Source organism: Meleagris gallopavo, chromosome 8 (assembly GCF_905368555.1).
Source record: "Meleagris gallopavo chromosome 8, MGAL_WU_HG_1.1, whole genome shotgun sequence".
NCBI classification, from domain to species: Eukaryota; Metazoa; Chordata; class Aves; order Galliformes; family Phasianidae; genus Meleagris; species Meleagris gallopavo.
Window position 1 is genome coordinate 31,700,820 of NC_139411.1, and position 11,997 is coordinate 31,712,816.

Here is an 11,997-nt window from a genome sequence, read left to right on the forward strand (position 1 = left end):
AACAGAAACAACTGTGCATCAAATAAACCGTAACTTGCAGCTCTCTGCTTTGAGCTCTGCTTGCTCCTTCCTTGTGCTTGGTCTCTACAACAAAACTGCATGCAAACACGCTGCTGCGTTCCAGCACAATACGAGCAGTGCATAATTGCTTGCCAAACCTGGCTTTGACCTGTTTTGATCAGTTGTTTGTGCTCTCGTTGGTGCTCCCCCACTCAGAAGGCTCCCACCAGGGCTGCCCTTATTCCTGAAGTGCCACAGCCACCCAGAGGAGACACAGAGTTTGAGTGAATTCTGTACAAGCAGATAAAGCGCACAATGAAAATAAGCAACCCTCCTTCGTTTCCTCCTTCTGCCTCAGTGCACCCACACCTGACCCAACTACCAGCCACAGCTGGGACTAACGTGGCCCCGGCTCACCTCTTCATTAAGTGCTATGCACATGGTGCCGGCACAGGAGATACTCGTTGCTGTGATGGGCACAAGGAATTGTTAAAGAAACAGTGAGAAATAAAAGCCCTGCAGGAGGATTGCAGGAGGTGACCTTCAGGGGCCCCTTCAAACCCAAACAACTCAGTGATCCTACGACTCGGCACTCCAAAGGGCACAGCCTGAGAACTCCACCTTCGGACAGAGGTCTCCCCTCTGCAACCCATCCTCCTGAAAGGGAACTACAGCACTGGCCTCTGGGATCTGCAAACACCTGGGCACTCTTATTTAAATGGTGGGCTTCCATGGATTGCACAGATTTCGAGGCCAAAAGGAAGCACTGAAATTTTCCAGCCTAACACACAGCATGGCAGCTTACCTAAATTAATCCCTGTTCGGCACACTGCATGGTAACTTGCTAATTAATCCCTGTTCGAGCTTCCCTCGCTTCAATAAATGAGCACTGCTGAATTCAGCCTTTGCAAAGGCAGAGGAACTACCAGCATCTTCAGTGGGCCCTTCCAGCATCCGTCACCTTCAGCAGCAAGCTGTGGACCTTAATTCCAGCCCTTCTCTCGCTCCACCTTCCAGCTATTGGATCTTGTTAAAACCCCACCTGCTAGACCCAAGAGCTCTTTTTTATTCAATTTATTTTCCCCATGACAACGCTAATTGCCTTAATCAATTTACCTTCCAACACTCTGGCTAAGCGAAGCGGATCGAGCTCCTGAACTCCTGGCTGCAAAGCGTCACCGCTCACCTGGCAGCACTCTGAGGGCCTTGGAGAAGGCTGCTGTGTCCTGGTACACTGCAGACGGGGACAGGGATGGTGTCAGGGATGGGGACAGGGACACCACATCTCTTCCAGCCCGCAGTCACTCCTCTGCCCACCCCCAGCAAAAACAACGGTGCTGCAGAAAGCTGAATTTCTTTCAGAATTTCTGTTGAACAAAATGCTCACCTTTCTCAACAACAGCTCTTTAAGTGGAAAAAAAAGTTAACTGCAAAGGATCTGATGTCCTTAAACTCATGTTGATAGAGATGAAGCGTGTTGCTGACCTTCCCTCCATCACAACGTGGTCCCACGGGCACCAAGTGAGCTGTGTGCCTGGCCTCACAGGTCAGGATGATTCAGTCCGTCCTGTTTTCTCCTCTCCCACCCTACACACAGCGATGGCTGCTGCAGCCTGCTGGGAGCTCCCACTGCTCCGGCTGTTGGAGGAACATGGGCACTCATCCCTGCTTCCAGAGCCCACTTACTGAGCTCCAGCTGCTCCTCAGCATTCACTTGTAGCAGGGACATAACGGGATTACACATATCACCCATCAACAAAAGATAATATTTGGGTCTTTTCCACTAACCTCACCCCATAACCTAGCTCCGCAGCTGATGTGTAAGAGAAGCTGTTTGTTTTTCTCATCACTACTGGCAACAGCTTCTCCCTGCACTCCTTTACCTCCCTCACCACACTCTGACTCCTGCCCATCACCACCCAATTCCTCTCCCTTCTGCTGAAATCCTTTGGCAACAAGCACAGGTGGGTCAGGAACCCGCACACGACGACGCTGAGAAAGTACAAAGCCAAGGAATGGATCCAACTTTTGGCTAAACGCAACCCTGGAACACCACCCTGCTGCCCCCTGAAGGCTGCTGCCGCTCCGCATCCCGCACTGCAGCTGAGCCCAGCACACCGCACAGCCCCTCCTGACCTCTGGGACGGCTGGGCAGCACAGGTATTTCACCTGGGAAAACCTGTTATCATTGCTGCCAAGGGGCAAAGCTGAAATCAGCACTGGTTCTCTGCTATGGATCTCACGGAGCCCTTAACCCTCAGTTTGAAGCTTGCCCCAAGCCGTTCGTTGCACAAAAGGAAATGGCCTTAAGTTGCGCCAGGGTAAGTTTAGGTTGGGATATCAGGAAAAGTTCCTTACTTTTCTTGATATCCCACCTAAGAAAGGGTTGTTAAGCACTGGAATGGGCTGCCCAGGGAGGTGGTTGAGTCACCATCCCTGGAGGTGTTTAAAAACCGTTTGGATGTGGTGCTCAGGGACGTGATTTAGCAGAGGGCTGTTAGGGTACTTTGGTTAGGTTGTGGTTGGACTCGACGATCTTTAAAGTCTTGTCCAACCTGAGTGATTCTATGATTCTCTATGACCATGAAACTGCAGGCAACTTCAGATCACAAAAGCTGGCAAAAATTTTTTCCCATGCACTGAACTGAAATAGTTTCACCCAGAGACTCACTGAGTCTCACAACTTAAGTGCAACTTCCAGCACACCAATCCTTTGTGCCCCATGCAAAACAATGTGTAAGAAAGCCCAGAAGGGAGCTGCTTGCAGGAGGACTGCTGGGTTTTGCTGGCTTACAGCACACACCAAATTACTGCCTGATAGAGCTGGAGGAGCAGAACTCATTAATAATTAAAACCTGCTACTGATCTCTTTGAGTTCACTGGGTTTTTATTGGCAGTTTGTTGTGAAGTCCCAGAGCAGCGCTTGCTCTCGCTGTGCCAAGATCCACCCAGACCTCGGCGCATCTGAAGAGCGAGGCAGAACTACCCAAAGCCAACCTCCAACCAGAAGCAGGCTTTGGCATCACCACGTGCTACCAGAGCTATTCTGCTGCGATGGAAAGGAAACCTCCTTCTTCTGGGGGAGGTGGCTTTCCCCACACCTCCCCCTGCACCCATCCTCGGTGGGGACACCTGGGTGTGGATGTACACTTACACCTCCTCTCCCCATCGGGCGTTTTTCCCCTCCTGCTGTTCCAGCTGTTGGGTTTTTAATAATCCCATGGACGTTACCAATAACACAACCCAGAGGAAAAAAACCAAAACAAACACACCAAGTTCGCCAGCAGGTTCCCACTGCTCTCCCTGTCCGTTGCCTCTGCTCTGGGAAAGGCTCCGCTCTCTCTTTGCCATCTCAGCTCCCCGCTGCCCAAACACAACATCCCCCTGGGATTAACAGCCCAAATAGGAAAATAATAATAATAATAATTAAAGAGCAGACGGTTAATCTCATGGAAACAACTCCTGGCTCCTACACCATCAGTGCACAGGGTGCAAATGGGGGCATGCGGCGTCGACCATTGAATTAACAGCAGCAGCAACCAAAAACTTCTGCTGACATCACAGCAGATGTCAGCGGGGCCCTCGTGGTGTGGGCTGCAGGTGCCAAGGGCTGGAGCTGCTCGCCGGGGTGGCTGCAAAGTTTGGCATCCCCCCCCTCAGCAGGCAAGGGATGTGCATGTTGTTATTCACCCTTACAACTACAACTGGTCTCTGTTTTCATGGTCAGAAGGAACAAAACCCAAACACGGGGGGCACAAGGAGGGGGCACAAGGGTGAGAGGAGCACACGGGAATGAGACCCCAGCACCCCTGGAGTGGGGCGAGCCCTCAGCCCTGGGCAGTGTGCCGGGTCACGGTGTGGGTGAGTTGAGCACGGGGGGGGCTGCAACAGCTCTGTATGCTGAAAGCCCCCAAACTTCTACCGCAGGTGCAACCGCTGTGATCCGAGAAGCTCCTCATAGCAGCTCTGCTCCGTTCCCCCCCCCCCAACCACAGCCAGAACACAGAGCCAGGGAATCCTTGCTGCATCCTCTGCGAAGAGTAAATGTGACACCTATCAGACTTTATATGACAGCAGATTTGAACAAAACGCTCACAGATCATCAGCAGTGTTGCTTTCAGAGGAGCTTTCCCGTTTCTTCTGCTTAAACACGAAGCCTCTTCCCATCCTCACAGCTCGAAGCAGCGCTCAGAGAACAACCTGTGCTCTTCCAGTGGGAATTCACCCACTTTTCTCCAAACTCCGGGCAGGCGCAGCCCCAACCTTAGGTCACTGTGTGCATCCCAGAGCCAGCAGAGCTCCAGCAGCTCCACCTGCACCGCAGCCAGCTGACAGCACACAGGATCTCCCAGCTGAAGGTTTGCATGCGCTGCTCCCAACCCATCCCTGACACACTGCTCTCCAAGGCCGACGTCCTCCCCACCAGGAGGATTATGAGCACTGGAACCCGGTGACACACCGAGCCGACAGCGTTACAGATGGCACTTTTCACTGCTGGGAAACTGCTTTAAGCATTTTCCTGGTCAGGGAAGTGTGAGGAGCAGAGGGGTGCAGCTGTGCCTTCCAGCTCTGTGTTGGGGCACGGCGGGGCTGCAGCCCTATGGTTACAGCTGTGGGCCCGGCAAGATGCTCCCAGTCGTGCCCCATACCCAGACACAAGCAGCTCTGCAAGGCACAGCCCATTGCTCACACCGCCCCGTTTCCCACCCCCAATGTTCCACACACCACCGCTTTTGCAGCAGCACAAAGTTTTGCCATGCAAACAATACAATCTCACCTCCGAGCCCTGTGCACAAACCCACCCCAAAGCACGGGGACAAACCACCCTCGTGGAAAGCACAGAGCACACAGCCACAAATAAGTATTATTATTTTTTTTTTTACTACCAGATGTGTAATTGAAACGTCTGCGACTCAACAATCACCTCTGAATCCATAAAGACCTCATAGCATTCTGCACACACTCCCCCATAATGAGACCATCTCCAATTTTCCTCGCTAAAGAGACCTTCAAGGAATGCTAAAGCAGGTCTGCGCCCTCACGCACCGCCGCAAACGGGAACAAAAGCATTTTGTCACCCGGCATCTCGGCCGGCATTATTTCATTGGCTCCGTTTAAACAAACTCCGAACTATGTGCCTTTTTCCCCCGATCCGGGCAGTCGCCGCGGTCCCACTCGCGGCACCGAGCCACCATCTGTACAAAACAACAGTTCTTTATGCCCGGCTCGCGTTCCTCCTGCTTTATCGTAGCTTTCAAGGCACGGGATTAAAGCGTCACGCCACGCATCCCCCGTGCCGCAGCCGTGGGGGTTTCAGCGCCGTGCCCACGGTGCACTTAATCAAGTGGAAATGATTACAGCGCTACAATTAGAGCTCCGGACAACCGCGGCGCGCAACGCACGGGGAGCGCCGAGCGTCTGGAGGGCAGCGATCGCTTCTCCCACTTGGAGCTCTCCATCTCGCACTCCCGGACCCGCTCCCCGCAGCTCGGCTTCGCCCCGGGGCCGCACAAAGGCTGAGCTCCCCCCTCGCAGGAAGTTTTTTTGTGCAAAGCCGCGGCTCGGAGCGGTAATCCCGAGGGAGCCGGGGGGTGGGCGGGGGGCTGCGGCCGGGGGTGCCGCTCCTACAAGGGATGGGAGCTGAGAGCGAGGAGAGGCGCGGCCACGCAGTGCCCGGCGCTGCCTGCGGGCACCGAACAGCCAGCGTGCTGCCAACGGGAAGTACGGGGGGGTTGGAGGGGGCGGGGGAGAAGGGAAAAGGAGGGGGAGGTGGAAGAAAATAAATTAAGATGGGAGCAATGGGGAAGGCGCGCACCGAGAGGTAAAATGAAATAATGAAATAATAAAAAAGAATAAAGTGAGTGTAGGAATAAAACGGTCAGCGTGGTGAAAGGGTAAAGAATTAAATGCAGCGAGATTTAAAAAAAAAAATAATCAGAAATTGAAAAATTAAAAAAAAAAAAGAAAAGAAGAGAAAATGAATATTAAAAAAAAAAAAAAGAAAAATAAATCGGAAATGCGAGGGCGAAGCGGAGCGCGGAGCTGTGCCGCCGTTCCGCCACACGCACGCCGGGCTCCGTTCCGTTCCGTCCCCCGCCCGCTCCCCGCGCCCAAACTTTCCGCCCTGCCGCAGATGCGCTCCGCGCCGCTCGGCCCCCGGTAAACAATGCGGGCCCGGCACAACAAAAGACGCGGCTTCACCCCGCCGCGGGGCCGCGGAACGAGGGCCGGGCCGGGCCGTGCCGGACGGGCGGCGGCTCCGCGGGGACGGCCCCGGGCTCGGCCCGGCGGAGAGGCGGTCGCGGGGACGCGGACCGGAGCGCTGCTTTCCCCCCCGCCCCGCGGCCGCGCCCGCAGCCCTTACCTGCCGCCCGGCTCGGCCCGGCCCGGCCGCCGGCAGCCCCGCAGCGCACCGCACCGCCTCAGCGCCGCATCCCTGCCCGCCTCCGCCGCCGCCGGGCTGCGCTGCCGGAGATCCACCTTCAGTGCCACCCGCGAGCCCCGCACAAAAACTTCAGCCTCCCCCCGCGCCGCTCCGCCCGCCGCCGCCGCGCCGGGAGCGGACGGGGGCAGCGGAGCCCGGCGCGGCGCCCAGCGGCAGCGGGAGGATCGGGAGGATGCGAACTGCAACTTGGGGGAGGGTCGGCGGCTTTTTTCCTTTTTTTTTTTTTTTTTTTTTCTCCAAGCGAAAAAGTGCCCGGGCGGCGCTGGGCGGAGCGCTCCGCGCTGGGTGCACGCAGGCAGGGAGAGGTAGGGGCTCTCGCTGCTTTTTTTTTTTTTTTTTCTTTCCCCTTCCTTTTTTTTTTTCCTTTTTTTTTTTTTTTTTTTTTTTTTGGCAATAGGCGGGGTCTCTCCTCGCAAACCAATGACACAAACCCACATGGACCAGCCTCGCCCCCTATAGATACTCTTCACTACAAATAGGCTCTCTCGAGGGATTAGTGGATCAGCTAAAGTACAAACAGACGCAGCGAGAGAGGGGGGTGGGAGCCGCCTGGAGGAGCCGGGGGGGGGACGCGCACCGCCCCCCGGGGCTCCGCGGGGTTCCGCGCCTGTTGCGCCCGGCGCCGGCCGCCTTTGTTCCGCCTCCCGCGGGAGCTCCGCGCACCGCCCGGTCCCAGCGCTGCCCCGGGCCGGGGGGCACCCAGCGCGGCCCCGGCGCTCTCTTTGTATGCTGCCCGCGTGGCCCAACGCCCTCAGCATCGCCCCGTGTGCGGCGCCAACAGTTTGGGATGAATGGATGGATGGATGGGGAATAAAGGCCACCAGGAACAGCCAGAGGATGGAGGGACAGCCACACGTGCCCACCACGCACCAGTGATGGGCTATGACAGAACAGCGCCAATGGGCACGGGGGTGTGTTTGTGTAGTGTGTGCTCTCCCTCCCCCTCACCCCCCCATAGATTGGGGAATTAATGTTTTGACAGACATTGTTCATCTGCTTATCACACGAATGTGGGCAGGTGGTGATCCGATCTTTTTGTTGCCTAATCATGGAGCCTTCTGCCTTAGATGAGTTCTGTGCTTCTCAATCAGCCTGCAGAAAAGCACGCTCCTTTTCTAGTCAAAGAAACCCCTTGAACCACATCAATTGTCCATCAAAATTAATAAGCAAGCCTCACTGTTTTGTCTGTGAATTACATGGTGAGGAGCCTAAAGATCTCGGTGTTCATAAGCACGTGTTAGGTCCTTGCTGGGTGTTTGCACCACGTCCATCATTTGCACCTGCTGCCGAGTGGCTCTGTGAAGCTGCCTTCTCTGTATTATCTAAGAAATCTCAGAATTTCTTAGGTTTCCATCATTAGCACCATCGCTGACTGTCAGATATTGCAGGTGGAGCTGGGGCTGTGCACAGCATCTCTGCTTTGTTTCGAGCCTGTCACAGCTTTGCCCAACTTGGGTCTGCTGGTGAAACACTGTCAGTGTCATGGATGGAGGTGTGGGACTGAGAAGCAGTGACTGGTCCTAGTAAACAGCACTGAGTTCAGGGTACAAGCAGATTAAGTGGCATACACTAAGGCCAAACAGCAAGTAATGTTTTCATTACTGGAGCAATTAAGCTGCAGGTTGTAGAAGAGAAAGCTCTGGAGTGAACGTCTTCAGATGTGGTGCCTTTGATTTGGAACATGTTGCTCAGAGAGCTGGTGACGCCCATCCCTGCAGACAGCCAAGGTCAGGGAATGGGCTCTGAGCACCTGATGGAGCTGTGGGTGTCCCTGCTTATTGTGAGTGAGTGGGACCAGGTGGTCTTTGAAGATCCCTTCCAACTCAAACCGTTCTGTGATTTTTCCTCAAACTGTGTGGATTGTGACTGAACGTTCATCAAGAGCGAAATAACCATCATTAGACACTGGGAAGGAGGATGTGGTGGGTTTAGAGGGACTGAAGCACGGGGTATTGAACTTCAGATGGCAGCTGTAGGAACGTCCATCCCATGGCTGCCCAGCCCTGGAGGTTCCTGAGCTGCTCTAGCAGCCCGACTGCAGAACGCAGCCCATGTGCAGCTGCACACCGCCTTCCCAGAGCCCTGTTAGGAGCTGCAGGGAGGAGGTGCTGTCTGGGAAAGAAGCCCCTTCAGCATCAGTTTTGTGAACCCGAACAAACTTTCCCAAGGCACCTGTGGTGAGCCCCTCTGTTGGAAGGAGCTCATTTGGGGTGCGTGCTTTAACTGGTGTCCCTTTTCCAGGCTCACTTTGCTGGCCAAAACACCTCTGCTCACATCAGGTCCAGTGCTACCACATATCTGCTTGCTGTAATGGAGCAGAAAACCCACAGCCCTCTGTCTGCAAGAGCCTTGATGTCCAGATTTGGCTTCGTGCCCCACCTGCCAACCCCCAGAAGCTGCACCAGGTGCTCCACCGGCCGGGAGCACAGTTGCACTTTGCTGCACACTTTGCTGGCACAGCACAGTGCTCAGAGCAGCACCTCCTGTAGCACTCAGGCTTTCCAAACCTTGCAAAAAAAAAAAAAAAAAAAAAAACTCAAAGAAAAAAGCTGCAAGCTGGTTTTCTTGAAGAGGCTGATTTGCAGATGCAAATAGGGGCCTTGATGCTGCTCTCACTTGGGCTTACGTAGCACGAGGAGTTGGATGGACTTCAGCTGGATGGCTCTGGGCAGAAATTCAAGCACGTGCAGCTCTGCAGATTTAGGGTGAGGGTCTGGGGATCTGAACAGATGCAGTTATTCCACTGCTGGGTGGGAACAGGCAGAACAACCCCTGCCAGGACCCTGCACCGGGTCGTTAGAAGGGCAGTGCGTGTGCTGAGCAATGCCACGCATCCAGCACCACTCCCAATAGCCCAATAGTGTTGTGTTTTACAGGTTTTACAACCTAGCTGCTTTTGGACAGGTATGCTGGGTTGTCTACAGCAGGTCATCATTAAAATGATCAGCTCTGCCTAAGAAGGAGCCCACTATCGTGGCAGCAAACGTTGGTTTCCTACCAGTTCTCTTCCTGTAGAAACTCAAGCCTACGGTTTAGGTGTAACTCTCCATACAATAAACTGGACTATGGAATTTTCCTTACAGAACATGCTGCAGGTACATCTGGAGCCTTGAGAAATGAATTGGTTCATTTTACTTCTTATTCCCCTTTTCATGTTCGTAGTTGAGTTTAGTTTTGAGATGGACTGGGGACCCTTTGTGCGTGATTTACCATGAGGGTGTTATCCAGTGCAAAGGATGGCACTGGCAGAACCCACTAATTGCAAAAGGCCACAGAATGCCTTATGCTTGTGGCTCGTGCTGCGTTTGCACGGCTCTTAATTTTATTTTTCTTAATTTCTAACCCAACCCTATTGAAACACAGCAGCTTTGCCCACGAGCACCCAGAAGCAGAGCTGCTTTGGGCCAACACGGTGCTTGTGCAGCTGCAAGGTGAAGTACACTGGGGAATGGCTCCACCTGAGCACGGAGCCCAGGGAAAGAAAACGGGGGGAAAAAAAGAAAAAAAGAGGAGAAGAAAAAAAGAACAAAGTGATTTTTGGCTGGATCAGTTCCGCCCCAGCTCTGTGGTTTGGCCGTGTGATGCCATGTGCTGACAGTGGGAAGGAGCTGCGGGGTCAGTGAGGTCGGGGCTGGGTTCTGGCAGCTCCCCGTGCCATGGGATCACAGCAGTGTGTGTCCCTGCTGGAGCCATGACCTGCGCTTTGCTGGGTCTGTAGGGCTGGGAGAAGTTTCCTTGCTGTGTACCAAGTGGGCTCAGAGCATCCCAATATCATCAGCTGCAGGAAAAAGCACTGTGAGAGCCACGCACTGCATAGGAGGCTTTAAGATAGTATAGAATTTGGTCGGTCGTAATGCTAACAGTTGTTTTCTAGAGTAACCACGGCCTCACTATCGTACTTCTAACACATTAAATTAAACACATTTTGACTGATTTTCACAGAGTTGCACAATGCAGGGGGTGGCTGATGCTTTTCATAACGTGTTGGTGTTATCCCTTCTCGGTGAATTTATTCCCATTGAGAAAGAAAAGAAATCGCATGCTGAGAACTCTTGAATTGAATCAGTGATTGGAAGGAGGCGATAGCATTGCCTCTGCTCTGCTGCAATGCTGAATTCAGCATTGGTGGGAAATTTGCAAATCCATTTCCCTTTGCAAACATGAGCAAACATACAATCAATTTCTCTTTTGAGAATCTGCATTCTTTTTTTTTTTCCCCCTTTTATTTTACTCTGCGTATGTGTGAAATCATCAGGCAGAATGCTGGGGTACTTTGCTCCATTCCATTCACTTTTTGTGCCTAAGCAAGGAATTATCAGGCCAGAGAAAAGCATCACAGGCACCAGCACGTTTGTGTGCCCCTCCTCTAACACGTCTGAATGCCATGGCTGTGTGCACAGGGTCGTTCTGCTGATAGAACACGGGGCTGATGTTTAATCTTTCCTGGAAAGTTTAATGAAAGGTTCAATTCTTCTGGTTTAAAGTTTGAAGGGCACTTGGATGCCCTGATGTCATGTATGTGCCAGGTGTTTCCAAACAAATAGCTGTTAGATAAAGATACACGGAGCCCTTCCACTCCCTGCCCTTTATTTGCCGTTCTTCCTCAAAGCTCACCTCCCATAAATGCTGCCCTACCCCTGTTGCCCACACTTTCAGCATGCTTTAATATCACAATGAGGAGTTCTGCAGCACATAAGCTCTGGTTCTGCATTTGTTGTTGCCTCGTAAGCCAATTACTGAGAGATTTAACATCACAGTGTCCACAGGAAAGAGTTTTGAAGGGATGGATGCAAAGAGTTGGCCAATGGGGATATGATGGATGGCTATAAAATCCCAGAGGCGGTGGGAAAAGGCATAGGGTGCAGGTATGTGTGGGTTCCTATGAGGTGTTGAGTCACGCGAGGTAGCAGGGTCTCAAACCAAGAGACTTTTCTCATAGTGCAGAATTAAATCGTGCAGCCTGCTGCCACCAAAACGCTGCGCAGCCAAATTACATTAGGGTTAACAGGGCTGCTGCAGACTCACGGGCGATGGGCCACTGGTGATGGACCTACTGGCCATGCCTGCATGTGAGCACCTTGTCTTCAGGGCACACTGTTAACGTGGGCAGCTGCAAGCAGGCGGGATATCTGTGGTTGCTCAGAGTTTGTTCTGCAGTGCCCATTTTGAGCCACTGCAGACAGGAGATTTGGGGAGGAAGCCCAGATGGTCACCAGGGGTGCACCAAGCCCAGTGCCAGCTCCAAGATGGAGCAAGTGCAGATGCATGGTGCTCACGTGGTACTGAGTCAGGGCAAGGTGAGGTCCATCAGGCCCATCATGCAATAGCAGCCCCACCACCTGCACCCACCCTCCCTCTTCCTAATTTTCAAGGACTCACTGACTGGGGACAGCCAAATCTCTCAGTCATGTCTCAGTCACCCCCTCCTCATGCTGCTCGCTGCCAGATTGCACGTGCTGAAGCAAAGGACAGTCCGCCCTAGCACACTTCTGCTGGTGGAGCTGTGACAGATAGGATTTCTTTTTAAACCACGAGAAGTCCCACTGTGATGT

At 53.3% G+C, this 11,997-nt stretch overlaps 1 protein-coding gene across 1 annotated transcript in view; it reads right to left on the bottom strand.

Moving 5' to 3' along the window:
* Positions 1 to 6,778, bottom strand: part of CTBP2 (C-terminal binding protein 2) — a 108,203-nt gene extending 101,425 nt beyond the window's left edge. Inside the window, exon 1 of the mRNA XM_085230003.1 lies at positions 6,365 to 6,778. The gene's annotated coding sequence lies outside the window, so the exon portion shown is untranslated. The remainder of the gene's footprint in view (positions 1 to 6,364) is intronic.
* Between the last annotated feature and the right edge of the window lie 5,219 nt (positions 6,779 to 11,997).